Consider the following 14704-nt stretch of genomic DNA (forward strand, 5'->3'; position numbering starts at 1 on the left):
TTGCAAATCTTGGTACAGACTTCATAAAATGAGAGGTATATGCAAGGTTTTATTTTGCACAGTTAAAAATTAGGCAAACTTTTATGGTTGTTTAAAGTTTGCTGAGATTACTAAAAGCACGCAGATTGTACTTGTGGTTTGTTTTCATCCTTTAGCTAAACATATTTTTCTTCCACTGCAAGATGAGTAAATTAAAATAGCAGTGAAGGTTTGTGACAACTAAATAAAGGTATGTAAACTTACCCACAAACAACCTTTGAAAAAACTTTTTGCAGCAGCAGGTAAAGATCCTACCATGTCTGCATTTTCTGTGTTTTGACCTGAGTCAGTCTGCATTGTACAAAGCCTAATTACTGATTAATTATATAAATCTGTCTATGCAGAGGTTTGTTCAAGTATTTTCCCTCAAGTTTAACTTGAGCATGTGTGTATACACTTGCATGCATCAGTCTGATTTGCTATTTATCAAGGCCAGTGCTGACTTGGCGGAACAGATGTTTCAAGATGGAAACTTCAACTGCTCATTACTCGAATTCTTGGATTAAGAATCATCAACCTGTCTGGAGGGAACAAGACATCTTACTCAGTAGCTGAACCCAATCTTTAGTCAGATTTTAAGAAGCCTTAACTTCAGGTAAACTACCTCATATTACCCAGGTTTCAGGTACAGTTCAAATATTTTCAGCCCATCTGATGAGAAAAAATACAGAAAAATAATTTATTGTTACGAGTTTTGGTGCGTTTTTATGTCTGTATGTTCAGCGTATGTCTGAACTGGAAGCTGTTTATTACAACAGGTCTTTTTGAGAACAACAGGTCACTGACTCAGCTTTAGGAGATGAGTCTTTCCTGTATTTTCATCCGTTGTCATACAGCTGCTTGGCTCTGACTTGTTGCACAGAAGGACCAGAATTGACAACGACATGCTCCTTCAGCATGTCATTTAATTATTTATGCACTATTAGAGCAGATGGAAATCTGTACATGTGTGGTAATGAGACAAGATTAATTGAAATGCTAATGTACTTCAAAAATAGCAATCACAGTTTTTGGCAAGGTGGTTTGCCCATTACTTGGAAGTTTAGTGGGAGCCATCACCATTCTTTACTTCCACCTCCCCTGTCCAATGCAGAGGCTGCCTGCTTTAAAAGAGCAAACGGTGTTGGCAATGCTTGTTAGCAATAGGTGGTCTTATGTGGTGTTTTAACTGCTTGAATATGCAAGACAAACCCACATTTTTTACTGCTAAAAAAAGCACTTTTTGGCTCCAGAATGTTTATGCTGAGGATCTGTTAACAAACGCTAACTGTAAAGCTGCTGTAATTGCGTATTTTGGCTGAAATCTCCTGATTAGAGAAATAACATAGTCGAGAGTGGTTTGGGTCTTGTGAAATCCTGGTCTGCCAGGTGGGAGATGGAGCCTTTACAGGCTCGGACATGGCAGAGGGAATGGTCTGGCTGGACAAGCTAGGAGGGCATTAAAGCCATGAGCTGCTAGGCTAACAATCCCTAGGAGCATAATGAGGTGGGGCAGTGAATGCTCATTTGGAACTAAATCGTGATGTTGAGAGAAAAAATAATTAAGGGATGTGGTCAGAAAAAAATTCCTTCAGTTCTTCTGCAGTGTCCTTTCAAGTAGGAGAAGAAGGGATAAGCTCCTTAATCAATTGCCTGTGGGGTGCTCAGAGAAGATTCTGGAGCCCTTAGAGGCCAGTGTCTGCAGGGTACAGTGTGCTGCTGACTGTGATCCCGGAGAAGCACAGAGGCCCTGAGAGAGAGCTTTGGCTGTCCAGAGGAGCTAAGGAGCCTGTGTGGTTATGTTCCCTGTGGGACCTGAGCTGCCCCATTCAGAGAAGAGTTGAAACCTAAATTTCAGTGTGCCGTGGAGCTCTACCCTTAGGGCTGTGGCAGGAGAGTTCATGCTATTAGTGCCAATGTCTGCATAATTCCTGAAACTAAGCCATATCTGTACTCAGTCCTGCATCTAGGGTAGGCAAATTTTGCATTAGACAAAGCTGAAATAAACTGTAGGCTGAGTGAGGTGAGTGCAGTCCTGGAAGTCTACAGTCCCATGGCAGTCAAAATACCTCTTCCTCAAAAGAACAACCCTTTGCCTTCTGCCTCTTTAGACTAAAGGGCATTTTGTAAAGCAGTTATAATTATAGACACAACAGCTGGGAGAAGAACTAGTAACAGCAAATATAACTTTGATGGCAGTTATTATGGAAAAATAACATGGAGAAAGAAAGATGCCTAAGAAGTCAATGACCTGCATTAAAAAAAAAAAAAAAATTAAAAAAGGTCCATGAAATGTATTAAGAACTCTAACAATTGTCTGTTTTTAGATAAATGATGCAGAATTGTTGAAAAGCAGAGAGAAAAAAACCATGCTAGATATTTCTGTGCTGCATTTGGGCAAAGAGAAGGCAAGATATTTGTATCATATAACGACAAAATACTTTACATTTCAACAGTAATTCAAGAGCATATTAAACCAGCTACTGTTGATGGTCTTAGCTGAGCATGTCTGGAAAACTTCACACCAGGAATTTTAAAAGACATGGTCAGCAAACTTTCAGGATTGATATTCAGTAATTGTTTGATTAGACATGTTCCAGAATTCTTTTAAGAAAGCTAGAGTTAGAACCAATACCTAGAAATGTAAATTAAATGATGAAACTAATTATGAATTGCACCACTGTGACATTAATTTGAGCAGCTTAATGTGAACAGTCAGTATGTGAATCTATTAAAATAGATAGCATTATTTATTCCACTCTGTATACACTAATGAAAACCAATATTTTGCTGCATTACCTTTGGATAAAGTTGGTCACAAAATATAACAGAGTTTAGGAAGAGCACATTTTTGCAAAGCATATCACCAGATTCTGCTCAACATTTTTGACTGAAATTCCTAACTGCCAAGTCTCAACTTTTTTTCAAATGGAATATTGCCAGGCTGGTGTATAAGGTCTCATGCGGGGGCACTGACTGGTTTTTTACAACAAGCTGTTTGCCTTCCTAAAAGAAAACATAATAGTTGATCAATTTTATTGAGATGAGTTGTGGGGGAAAAATAAATAATGAAGGTGGGAAACCTGTCTACTGAAACAACAATTCCCTAGATTCTTTGGTATGTGGGATGCTTCTGAACTATACATCTTTCAGCAGAGATACAAATGAAGAAGGTTCGTGAAAAGGTTCATAGATTAATTATGTCTAGTTAGCTAGATTCCTCAGATGGCCAAAAAAGATGTGAATCTTAGGTGTCCAAACATCCAAGGTGAACCTTGCAGAGCTGTTATACCCAGAGGATTCTTTCACTGAAGTGCTCAGTCATTTTCAGCATCCACAGCTCAAGTTGGGGTGCCGTCAGTCCCTCACACTTCAGCTGCTGAGCCTGCATGCGCTTGCAGTGTCTATTGGAATATTGGTTGTGTAGCCAGAGGAGAGAGCTGCGCCTCAAGATGGAGGCAGACACGGCTTCCTTTGGAGCACCTGAATTCTGGATGGACATGCAGCAAACTGAGGTGCTCATTTTAAGAATGCAATTTTCAGTCTTTCCTACTTATGACCCTCTTCCTTATGCCTCCTTTTATTTTTGTTAAAACTCCCCCAAAAAACAAAACAGACAAAAGCTTGTATAATTAATTAAAACTTGGCACCAGCAAACTTGTTTTTTGAGTTACATTTTGAGGAGTCCCTGTAGTTCAAGAGCACAAGCTCACAAGCTGTTTAAAAGGACTTTTACAGCACACACTTATAACTTACATGCAGTATGGATGCCTAGTTAGAGCAGAAACTGAAAATGGATTCTTTGAGCTATCATAAAAAGATCTGCCGAGGCTGGGGTTGAGTGAGTGGAGTTAAATCTAGACAATTTCAATCTTGATTAGACTCCCATGGTGGAGTTGCTTCACTATCATTGTTTGTGGTCTGATGGATCTTTCTTGTTAGTATTTGTGAATCACTCAGATGCAGCTTACAGAGCTGATGGCATGTGCAGCATGCTCAGGAATTCCCAATTAAAGTAACCAAGTAATGCAGTTTTGTTGCTCCATTTCCATGATCTGTGTAAAGAAGCCACCCAAGTTCAAAGGGGCAGAAAGAACTAGGTGGCATCTCCTGTCTATCCAAACAGTCTGCCCTTGGGGAGGAAAACCCCCAACAATTGGAAGGAACCAGCCTTTCTGCAATTAGAAACAGCTGCTTCAGCAGCAAAAGCAGGATTTTCAGCTAGTCAGAGGATGTTAATATTACCACAGGATTCTCACTTAATAATAAGGGTAATAACTCAGATGACCATTACCATTTTAAAAAACACCCTGGTAACTCAATTGACATGTTTTGAATAGAAGTCTAGGAATGAACAAGTAATTTCAAAAAAATAATGTCAATAGCAAGTACTGATTGATTTTCTATGCATCTGCCTCACTAAGTGAGGTTTGACCTCACTTAATGTGTGAAGACACATGAAACATCTTTCCATAAGTGAGCTGGCTAACTGGATGTCACTTTTCAGGAGGGTTAACAGCAAAGTAGAGATTACAAAAACATACCTCGGGCTGCAGTACAAGGGTGAGTCAGAAGTTGGAAAGGTGCTTCCCAAGAAAACTTACAAAGGTGTGCTTGATTTTTCATCCCAGTCACTCCATAGAAGAGGATTTACAGTACACACTTAACATTTTGTGATAAAAATGTTTGAAATTGTGATCATCAAAACTCCAGAAATCAGAGAATGTGTCTGAACTCACTACTGAAGCTAAAAACTCATCAGAATTTATGTTTTGTTTAGTGGCCATCACAAGTTGATCAGTAAGAAAGATGAATGAATCAAAGGTTGCAACCTCAGAGACTTCAGTCCCCCCGTATGAGAAAGCTGATCAGCCTTGATAAAATGTGGCTGCACGTGAGTCCTATCTCCTGTTCACTTGGGGGCTTACAGAATTGGTGGCACCACTCATCCTGCTGGATGAGGAAACGTTGTGTTTCTAACTGCACAGGGCAATGAAAGGCACAGCTGTGTCCTCTTTCAAGGTTTCCATTTGCCTCATGAGGAACTCAGTCCATCAAGGAAGCAACTGCCTCCACACAGTTTTGTTTAGTTCCATTTACTCTAGGTAAGGCATAGCCAGAAAATGACAGATTTGCCAACACTGCAACAATCTAGAAATAAGATGATAGGTGAAAAATGACAGTGGCTATTGCTGATAGCTTAAATGTCTGTTCACAGTAGGGACTTGGAAGTGACATACATCTATCAGAATGCTGGCACACAAAAATATCTCTCTTCTCAAATGAATCACATAAGATGTCCATTTAAAAAGTCAAATCAAATGTTACAGAAGAGGAAATATCCAATGACACAGGAGAGTATTACCTATCTCACCCTAGTTTTGCTAACTACACTATTCCCAGGAGCTGCAGATGCATTCAAAGTCCTTTAGAATGTTTTTAATTTCTCAGACATATATTAAGTAATAGATTATGGTAAATAATATTCAACATAGTTAAACAGTTAGTTAATACAATGTTACTTCTCCCCCCTCATTATTTCTTGTCATTTTGAAGATATTTAGAACCCTATTAACAGAAATAAATAATTTTTTCGGGTGAAAAACATGAAATTGTTTGTTGACATATTGGTACTCATAGCTTCAGCTTCAAGTGTCAGATTATTTTCTACATGCTGGAAAAGCATGCAAACAAAATATACAATATTCAATACAGATTTATTCTGCACCTAGAATAAGGATATGAATTTATTTAGGTAATAAAGGATGTTTTTCAAAATGAGTCATTTAATTTACTTTATTTAATCATATGTTACAACCTGCTTAGCTAATTTCCCCTAATATCTCTCTAAAAGTTTTTTCCATAATTTGTTTTTGAAAATGCTTTTTGAATTATTAAAAAAGAAAATAAATAAAAAAGAAATGCTTTCAGAACAAGAGACCAATATAAAAACCTTTCTCCATTTTAATGATGCTTTGCTAATTTTTCTTTTTCTAACTAGAACAGCTCTAGACTAAAAAAAAAAATGTTTTTGGATGTTCACATTTGAGCTGTAAGCAGTACTCTCGTTGGGTGACTTAATGGAAGTTTGGAGTATGGCTGTTGTTTGTGGTGTGGAAAGCTGCTGCTCGTGGAGGTACAGCTCATCTCAGACGCGTTCACCTGACCGGTTCCCAACGTGCTTACTCGGGCTGCGGAGCCCGCTTACGCACGAGCTGGGGCTAATGGGGCAAGTGGGATGAGGCAAGACTATAACAGGATGTCTTAATCCCTGTGCTGCCTGAAAGATATAAATACGATAAAGGAGAGGAAAAGTTGATTCAATCTTTTAACAGAACAAGGCTTCTTTCTGTCTAGATTGTATATTGATAGCTTTGTAGATTAACAAAGCTTCTTCTAGTGATTAGAAAAACTTTGTTTCTGTGCACTTCAAGAGTAGAGCCTAACGATTCGTAAATCTGGCACATGGTATCAGGTACAAATCACCGTAAGATATGACACAACTACATGTAATGTGGAAAAAATATCTGCATTTTAGTGCACAGGAGAAACAAACTAGTATTAAAACAAGCATTTAGTCAGGATCAGGATAAACATCTTGTTCTGTGTGTTTTAAAGTGTTTTCACATGCAGTATTACAGTTTTTCAGATTCTGAGTTATGCGTTCAGACTTCACTGACAAATGAAAGAAGTAAAAGTGGAAGGGACAAAGAAATTACCTCTTTTCCTTTTGCTTCATGTTCATGGTTTCCTTTTGCTTCACAGGCCAGACCATGTGAATAGAACAGGTTGCAAATGCACAAACTGTCTTTCATCAATACCATCTGCATCCATCACAGCTGTTTTAAATCTTAGGTTAAAACAACTATTTGAAGACAGTGAAATTCACCTATGAGATAATTAATCATAGTAGGTTAGACCAGCTTGGTCCACTATGTTCTATCAACAGAAGCATTTTGCAATGATCCATTGCAGCACTTCCAATCCAGGTGACGTTATTTATAGTATGTAGCAGTGGCAATAAACTTTCCTGGTTTCTAATTTAGGAATATCAAAACCAGCTCTATGTTTTTTATCCCAAGGACATTGTGGTACTATTAAACTAGTCTCATGTTAGTGTTTTCTCAAAAATATCACACTGAGACACAAGGTGATGCAATGCCCACTTCCCTCTGCTCTGAATACAGGAGTGAAAACAGTGCTCACAGAAAGCTAAGTAATAACCAAACAGCCAAAGAAGCCACACTGAATTATACAACTTAAGGAATTCCCCTCTACAATTAGTTGAACATTAAAACATTGTCTTTTTTTAATATCCACCCTCCATCAAATGCTATAGCCCTAATTTGTGTTATTGGACTAAATGCACCTAGCTGGCAACATACAGCTGAAAAGTTCTACGCTTTGCAAAGTCAAGTGTTCAAGTAGTCACAGTATTCATACTCTAGTATTTGCCAAAAGTTTCTTACTATTTAACAGAGTCAGGTGCTAAAGAACAGGATAAATAAAATCTAGAAAACTGGTGTTTTTAAAGTAGACATCAGAAAATGAAGAAGGAAGAGGTGTATATTAAGTTCAGTATTGTAACTGTACTGAGGAGCTTTATGCAGTCTGTAGAAGGTGCCTCAAGCCAAGAGACTGGAAACTCTGAATGTTGTCTCAGCAGTTTCTTTCCAAAGCTGAAGGTCACTCCTTTCTTCAGGAATGCCCCTATTATCATCTTACCCAAAAGGAACTTCTGTGAACACATTAAATCCTATCCATCAGCTGAGGAAAATGGTACATACTCAGTTTCCTATGGAAGCACTATAACAGTTATAAAGCTATAAAGCTGTTAAGCCAATAACCTTCTCAGGTTTATTCAGATGCAGTTCCAGTTTTTGCTCCAATAAATCCATGTTCAGGATCACACTTGCTCCTATTCCAAACCCAACAACTGGCATTTCTAAGAGTGAAGCAATGTTAGAGCTGTCATCTTTTTGTGTAGAGCAGGTCTTTGTGGTGTCATGACTAGGACAAGACAAGGTGATTCTTGAGAATCCCAGCACATCCCTGCTTTTGGTACCTCCATGGCTCAGGGGTACCCAAGCAGGAGGACCTTATCTTTAACATCTTTCTATTTTCAGAAATTACATAGAACAGATAAGAACACGGAAAACTTCTTACATGAAAGAATAACAGCAAACAAAGCTGAGAAGGTGGATCAGGGAACCCTGTTTCCAGAAACATCCAGTGCTTATCAAAGATACTGTATATTTTTATGAAAATCAGGACTGTCATTTAAATAAGTAAATGTGGTGCCTGTCATGAATCTGACAATTCTTGGAGCCAGTACAGTAGATTAGACAAGTCCATGAAGATGATGTATATATATTTAAAATATATAAATAAAATATATATATTTAAAATATAAATATAATAAAATGTAAATAAAACACATTATATTATTATAATTATATTAGATTATATTATGTTGTGTTAATTATAAAGAAATATATTTTAAAATAAAATGAATTTCAATATACTTTATTGGAATGTAAGTCATTAACAGAAGCACCTTAAAACATGGATGTTCACAGAAAAATATTTTGCTTTGTATTAAAAATAATCAAACACAAAAAAATTAAATTTTAATGTTAAAAATGTATATGTATTTATATACATTATTTCAGTTTACAGTTACAAAATAATAATAGTTTATTATGAAAATTTCTTGTTATTGCTGCAGCCGGAAACATAACTTTATATAGTTTGTTTCTTTGTAATTTAACATAGTTTAATGGATTGAAACCATTAACATAGTTTAATTGATTGAAAATACTCTGTACTTGTTTTTAAATCACTCATCTATCTCAGAGTTACTATCATGGTGTAAATCTGTTTGACAAAGGTTTCAGCCTGCCCAGATGTGGAATGGTGCGTCAGAATGAAAAACCACTATATTTCATAGGATTGGGTATTTGGCTTTCTTGGACAAGAGATCTGATCAGCTCACTCAGGTTTCCCTAAGGGAGGTTTCAGACAGTCTCCATTGTGTAGGAGGGCAGCCTGGCTGTGCACTGAGATTAGCCTGCAGAGATTTCATGGGGTTGAGAAAGAAAGGTAAGCTCCCTCCTGCTGCTGGTAAACACTGTTATTGTTCTCCATTCCTTGCTGAATGGCACAAATGCAATTCTACAACCTTAATTACTGCAATAATGGAAGAAATGACACAAAATGACAAGGAATGTGCTAATTCAGAAAGGCTCAAGTCATTGACATATTAGTCCCTTTATTGCTTGTTGTTACTTTCAGGCACGTACTCTTTTACTCATAAATACTGAGCGGATTCTGGGGACTTAGTATTTAAATAATAAATTAGTAAAACAGAGATTAATGTGAAAAAAGTGGTGCCCAATAGTCTTTTAGAAGCTGTCTGGTCAGTACCTGAGCACAGAACATGTCTGATGAAGTTAGCCATCCTGGCAAACTGCATCATTTCCGATGTCCAAAAATGGAGACTTGTTAAATGTTATTTATATGCTAACCAGGAAGGAAAAGGTGGCAAGTGAATAGGCTGCACCAAAATATTGTATTTTTCCTCTGCTGAGACTCCCACAGCACCATGAAGGAGATGAGTGATATTGATTTTTTTGTGAACATCTTACATGTAGCTGCGGATGACAACGTGTGAATCTGTGTTTACACTGCCTGGAAACCAGTCCTGTGAAACAGAGTGACAGCTCTCCTGTATCTGCGGCCCTGTACCGGCAGAGGGGAGCGCGAGAAAGCTTGGGCACAGAATCAACCCTCTCTCAAGGGCTCAGAGAACTCAGTGGCAATATTTTCAACCTTTTTTTCTAAAAAGAACCACTGCACTTAGGTAACAACCCCGTTTAAAACCCACATATACACTGCATATGTAAATTCCCTTGTAGAAGTCAAGCATTACCTAACAATAATGCACAAAGAAACAAATTCTTCCAAAGAACTGAATAAGAAAGCAAGACTTGCATGCCACAATATGAATCTCTAAAATCATGAAAAACAGGACCACTGGGAATTGCTAACAGTTTCAGCTGCAACACTGAATAATCTAAGTAATCCTTTTTCTATTGAACCAAAAGGAAAAATGAAAAGACTTTCATTGAAATACAGTCATAAATTCCATCCATAAGACTTTTCCTGCAATTAAGTTACATTTACTGATCCACTACTCCCTTAAAAGGAGCATTAACACAAAGACTTCAATTATTCATGGTAAAACAAAGTTGATTCTATTGCTACAGTCAAAGCGGCATTCTCTTTTACTGTGGTTATTTCTGTAGTATCTTCAAAAAGGGCACATAGTCTGTGAAAACATGTAAGTTTTTGAGTAAAAGCTATTTCCATGATCAATCCTAACTTCTTGCATTTATTACTTTTGCCTTTTGCTCCTTTCATGAGGATGAAATTTGCTGGGGGTTTTTGTCCCCTTCATCCTTTAAAGGGTAAGCCGATTGAAATATTCATTTTTTTTAAACCTAGGTCAAACATCCTGAGAAAAAGAAGTCTTTCTCTCTCTAAAAGAAAAACCAAGAAACAAAAACCACAGGTATTTACTGTTATGGAAAACTTATCAGTGAGGAAAGAAACCCAGCGAACTCCACAAAATGACCTCTGTGGAAGCAAGTTTGTGGTTCTTGTGTTGTCAGCAGAGGGCTTAAAAGAGCTGCAGAGGGTCTAACACCTATGAAGAGCCATACCTACTTCTGCTGCTTGCTAAAAGCTTCTCACTCGCTGTTCCACAATTCCCAAGTGCTGTCCGTTTCCGCCCATGATGCCGTCCCCCGGGAACTGGCACCCTCTGCTGCTGCTGATTGCTGCCCAGCCCCAGTCTGAAATACCCAAAGCGTAACTGCCTTAATGCAGCTGTGGAAGTATGCGCTTTAAAGGTCAAGAGTTCCCAATCAATCCTAGGAATTTAAGAAGGGGATAATATTGCCCAAAGACACTAAGCAAAACTTGATCTTCTAGAGATACTTGTTTCATTTTCAAAGGTCGAGAATGGATACAGATTCTTGATATTCTTTGGTATAAGAAAATACCAGGGATACATTTCTTTGACTCAGTAAGAAGTCTGCCATATGATCTATTAAATGTAATGTTAACAGGGAGAGAAATGCTTTCCTCAGTAGACCTTCCTAATAAGCATAACCCTGAAAGATGACAGGATGTTACAGACTCAAACTGTTGTGTATAAATCTGTTTTCATGTAAATGTGCTACAGACTGACAATTGATTGAGACACATATACATAATAACATAAATACTTCTTCCAAAGGTAGTAATTTGTTTCTACAATGTCATGCTCTCTGAGCCACGTCTTTCAAAGACATGGAAGTTAATGAATGCCTACCAGGAGTAAAAGAATTCTGCCTGACCATCTTGCAGATGTCTGAGGTTTAACAGATTTAAGTGTTCCTCTTTTTTTGCTGGAACTAGTTATCATAAAAAAGTGTAACTGAAGAATAAGAAAATAACAGGTAATGTGTAAGACGTAGGAAATTGTGTAGCAGTGATACTGGCAAATTCTCAGTTGATTTCTGAATTCATAGATGTTCCTCTTTTAAAAGGTTTCACTGCTGTTTTGTGCAGAAAATCTCGAAGGGAATGAAGACTATTAATCCAGAAGGTATATTATCTCTTCGTACAGGAAATATTTAGAAATTACAATGCCAGTGAATTAATACCATAGGATTCAGCAGTAAGCCTTAAAAGTTTAGGCCTTATTTACAAAAGCAGTTATGTTTTCAATTTTTTTCCTCAAACAAGAGATTACCTTGATGCACTTCAGCTTCTTGGCTTCAGACTAGGGACAGAAAGGCGAGAAAGCAATTACAGTGTTAAAGAACCCTGAAAATCCCAACCTGTTCTAAAGCATTCTTTCTTTCCTGTTCAACCCAGGTATTTACAAAACTTATCACTTAAGTGACTACTACTTAATGTACCAAGAAATGTAATAGCAGATAGAGATTATTTTTGGCTTTGCTCCCTTTGGTTTTGAAAAGAGGAACTGAAGATGATTATGTGGGTTGGGCACTTCAGTCACAAGTTGCTTACATGCATGACTACCCTTCAAAATTTCTCTTTACTTCATTATTTTTGACTCACACATCATTGACACAAGGCCTGTGACAATAGGAGACTGCAAAGACCATGAAGAAGAATTATGGAATAATTCATTTGACAACTATGTTTGTGGGAAAGAACATCAGTAAAAGTGCTGTACAGGTACTGCAACTGAGCCTTTTCATTACATGGAGAGCAAAAAGCTTCATTAATTTTTGCTGTAGGGCACCTCACGTTTGAATAGTTATATTTAAGTGACATTCTAGCTTTCTCATGAGAAGCTTAGAAGGTCTCCTCCTAGATAATTAATTACAGCCTTGCAGTCTAGTGAAGAATCACAGGAAAAATACAGTCTTCAACTAAAAAAAACCCAAAGTATTGAGGAGATTTACACAAGGACCACATGTATTACAAGAACCTACCAACAGCATGGTGTGTTATCAGTATATTCTAATGAACTACTTTTATTTCTGCACATTTAAACATGGACCTTGTTAATAATTACAAAAAGCCCTAAAAATCGCAATCCTGAGATTTTTTTTTAAATTGACAGAATAAGTCACTTTATCATCTGAAGAACTGTTTAAATATCAATAAAATGTCACCACAAAATCAGCCTAATTTTCTGTCGGCTTCTTAGAAAATCAGGCTGCCTGGAGGACACAGAAATTTATAATGCACAGTTACTCTCTAAGAGTAAAAATGTTCCTGGGTATTGCACTTCCATAGAAGAATTAAACAGAATTTTGCCTTTTGGATGGTATCAAGTAAATTAATGTCACTATCTGATATCAGATAATTTAGGAATAATACCACAGACTAATTTAATTGGAATTCTGATAATCAGTCATCTAGTCCATCTCAAAGTCAAGTCCAATTATACCAGTTTGCTCAGGAGATTGCTGGGTTCTGAACATCTCCAAGGATGAAGATTCCACCACCTCTCTAGGCAACTGTTTCAGTATTTGACCATTCTCACAGTACAAGCATTTTTCATAACAGCTAATCGAGTTTTCTAGTGCTCCATCTGGTGTCCATTGTCTCTCACTCTATTGCTGTGCATCTCTGAGCTCAGCCAGGCTCTCTCGTCTCTGTACCATCCCATTTGGTAGTTGGAGACTGCAAGTTCCTCGTGTATGCCCTCTAATATTAACGCTGTACAAGTCCAGTTCTTTCCACCTCTCCTTCTACATCAGGTGCTTCAGCCCCTGGCCATCCTCTGCTGGACTCACTGCAACATGTCAATGCCTTTCTTGAGCAAGCCCAAAACTGGACACAAGGCTCCAGATGTGACCTCCCGTGTGCCAAACTGAAGGGAAGGATCACTTCCCTGCCTCTGCTGACTGTCCTGTTGGTAATAACCACCTGGGATGTGGCTGGCTGGCACATTACTGACTCACATTCCATTTGTTGTCCACTGGGACCTTCAGGTCTGTTTCTGTCAAGCTCCTTGCAGCAGTGTTGGCATATGGGGTTATTACATCCTGATGTGGGGCTGCAACTGCATTTGTTGAACTTCATACATTTCTTGTTGATCCAATTTCCAGCCTCTTGAGATGCTCTGAGACCTCTCCATCTACTACTCCCTCAAATCTGGTATCGCCTGTGAACTTGCCAAGGGATGACACTATTCCAGCAGGACATGGCATTGTTGATCATGTTCTCTTTAGGTAGGTGTGCCACCCATCTTACAGTCTGTATCTCACCAATTTGTCTACAAACACACCATAGGAAAACAAATTGGAAATACTTAAGATTCCGACTAGTATCTTGCCTAAAATAGCTCACAGTCCTTCTAGATAATACAGTTTATTAGTTATTCATTGATAACAGATAAACAAAATAATATGGGAAGTTCATTTAGGGACTGAATCACATTCATATCTATTACAATCTGCATATGGGAACTGTTTTATAGGAAATAAAAGTTAAGGATTCTAGTCACATAAAAATATATGTTAGATAAAACCTAACTTCTGGAAACTTTATTCGGAAATGACTGTACTGAATGCTTGTGAGCCCAAAATTTGTGTGACTTTTTCCCCAGAGAGCAGCAGTTAGTCGAATAAAAGATTATCACCTCTGTCTACATACTTGGCCTCCCTCACTCACAGAATGGTAATTTTAAATATGTGATGTGCAATTACCAGCAATTTTTATTACCAGCAATTACCAATTTTTACCTTGGTCTATCAGAACAAGAAAATAAAAAAAAAAAAGGAAACGGAAGCTTTCCTGGAGCAAAGGAAGTATTACTGTGCTTCAACTGTTTGGAAAATGAAGAAAAGTGTATCTGGGAATCATAACTTGATATAGCTCAGTATTATATAGTAAATAGTTATTGTTCATGTCCAGGTTAGAAAACATTAACAATTTAAGAGATATTATCAAGGAAAAAGGCACTAAGAAGAAGGAGCTTTCTCTTAAATTAAATCTGAGCAATATTTTCAGTATGCAGTACTTAAAAGATCTGTATTTACGTTATACATAGAAACGTACCATATGCAGTCAAGAATGCTTTGAAAAATTAGAGAACTTTTGTATAATTAGAATAGATGGTGGAGTGGAATAAACAAGTAGAATGTGTACTTGGACT

The sequence above is a fragment of the Melospiza georgiana genome, chromosome 2, assembly GCF_028018845.1.
Source record: "Melospiza georgiana isolate bMelGeo1 chromosome 2, bMelGeo1.pri, whole genome shotgun sequence".
Classification (NCBI taxonomy): Eukaryota; Metazoa; Chordata; class Aves; order Passeriformes; family Passerellidae; genus Melospiza; species Melospiza georgiana.